This window comes from Triticum dicoccoides, chromosome 3B (assembly GCF_002162155.2).
Source record: "Triticum dicoccoides isolate Atlit2015 ecotype Zavitan chromosome 3B, WEW_v2.0, whole genome shotgun sequence".
NCBI lineage: Eukaryota > Viridiplantae > Streptophyta > Magnoliopsida > Poales > Poaceae > Triticum > Triticum dicoccoides.
In genome coordinates this window covers 770,936,659-770,939,122 of record NC_041385.1, presented here as the reverse complement: position 1 = coordinate 770,939,122, position 2,464 = coordinate 770,936,659, and the positions used below count along the sequence as shown (strand labels likewise).

The 2,464-nt window shown below is 48.4% G+C and overlaps 1 pseudogene; it reads left to right on the top strand.

Annotated features, from left to right (window-relative positions):
* Positions 1-326: 326 nt before the first annotated feature.
* LOC119279975 lies at positions 327-2,462 on the top strand (annotated as a pseudogene).
* Positions 2,463-2,464: the final 2 nt, after the last annotated feature.

Here is a 2,464-nt window from a genome sequence, read left to right as displayed (position 1 = left end):
AAAGGATATCAACACCTCTCCTCACCGCTGCATCAACTAGCTCCCGAAGCTTCCCTGTCAAAGACCCTACGTTCCAGCTACCTAAGCGAATCCTCCTAGGCTCGGCTAGCTTCCTTACCCTTCGCACACGTCGAGTCAAATGCGAAGAGCCTTGCTCATTTTCCACTACATCCGGGCGCTGATGTAGCGCGCCACTAAGGATGCGACGACCCGATCCTCGCTCACTTGCCACCGTATCCGGATCAAGATACGGCGCGCCACCTGGGGGGCGACGGCCCGGCCCTTGCCCATTTTCCACCACACCCGGGTTCCGATGTGGCGCGTCAATGAGAGGGTTACGCCCCAACGAGAATCTTTTGGGTTGCATCTCCATAAGAGTGGCTGAGTTTTTACGTTGGCTCGCCAAGCCTATCACAACCCTCCTCCTTTACCCGGGCTTGGGACCGGCTATGTTGAGACAACATAGGCAGAGTTAATTAATCACTGCTGCCCCTAATTTCGTTTCAGCTTCATCAACACCTTACATTTGCTTGGTAGAAATTTAAACTGAACACCAACTTCATTTATGTTATACTCGGGTGATGGATTCCTTCAGATATACAAATTCCTCGAGCAAAGTTTACAATGCTTTTGTGCCACTTATGATATGCTTCACAATTTTTTTGTCTTTTCTTGTGGACCGTCCATTTGTGGTAACACCTAATATAATTTTATGTTTAAATGCAGCAAATCACCGTGCCCTAGGATCTCTCGTCGCAAGCTCTTCACTTCGCCTTCCAAAACCAAGGGAACTACATCATCTGCGGCTGTGCCTAAAGATCCTACCCAAACTGCAGAAACTGCTTTTGCTGGAGATGTTGTTGACCCTGCATCCAAAACAAATGTTAGTATCCATGTTCAATTCCACTCTTACCGTTTCCCCTTTTACGCATTCCTCACCTGACGAGCATCATTACCATGTCATGATAGGAAACTAAGCAAGATGTTGAGGATGCTGCTGCTGCAGCTACTGAAGATGATGCGAAGAATGTGCAGTCTGATCAGACTAATCGAACATATAAACCCTGCTGGGCTTCCCGCCCAGCGAGGGCACTTCCGTGCGTTGCTGCTTCAGGCCATTTGATCTTTTTATAGCAATTACAGTTTTGATACCTCTGTTTCTTTATATCATCTTGTTGGGTTTATGTTTCTCTTCATATAGGATACAGATATGTGATACTCATGTGATCCTTTTGCTGGAAACTTGCTAATCTTAAGGGTGTTGCTACTGGTGTAAAAACTGTTTTATTAAAAGAACTAAAGTAGTAGCTAATCCAAGCATTGAAGAATTGACGTAGAGGTTACGCTATATTGGCATGAAGTCAGAGCAGCGCCTGAAGACTACACAAGATAGTTTCTGGTGACCTTCAGTCTATATGTCCTAACCAACAGCGGTCATCTTCAGTCTATATGTCCTAACCAACAGCAGTCATCTTCAGTCTATATGTCCTAACCAATAGCAGTCACCTTTTATGTATAGCCTTTAGATTTCCATTCGTGTATGATACTGCATGTACATTTTAGACCTCATTACTGTCTTTGGTCAAAACAAGTTTGTGATCACTTTGTTCTATATATGTAATCAACTGCCCTTCTACTAATATTTTCAGAAGACTATATATGTTTACACTGGTTAGAGAAAATCATGACATTGCCAGCAACAATTTTTTTATTTTCATTTGTTTCAATCTGTTTCTAAATATTTTTATGTGTACTTTTTCAATACTTGGCTTGCTCTCGCCCTTTGCGCCATTGGTGCAACGGGTCATCTAGTGAACATATAAAGGTTGAAGGAGTTGCTAGGCACAACCAAGGCCTCCACATCGGCTATAAACTGTGAGAGCGGGCAGCGCTGGGCTGGTAATGGGTTTCACCGTTCGCGCACGTCGCCGGCAGCCGATTCCCACCTCGTTCCCGTACGCCGACACGGCCTAGCGGTCGACGGAGGAGGTGCGGCGCCATTATGAGGCCCTGGTGGAGGACGTCGGCACGATCGACGCCGGCCGCGTCCCCCTCCAGGGGAGGACTCTGCCGCCGCGCCTAGCAAGGACCGGCGCGAGGACCGGAAGAGCCTCGACTCCGACTCTGAGAAGGGCTGCTTCAAGGCCAAGCAGGAGCGGCGCAAGGGCAACCCGTGGACAGAGGAGGAGCACAGGTACGTATACAGGAAAGAAACCTCGGATCTCCCATGGACAACAGAGGAAGCTATGCATCTTTTTGACGATCGGGGTGCGTGCAGGCTGTTCTTGCTGGGGCTAGACAAGTTCGGCAAGGGCGACTCGCGGAGCATCTCGCGCAAATTCGTCATCTCCCAGCTGCCGACGCAGGTGGCCAGTCACGCGCAGAAGTACTTCATCCGCCTCAACTCCATGAACCGGGACCGCCGCCGCTCCAGCATCCATGACATTATCACCAGCATCAACAA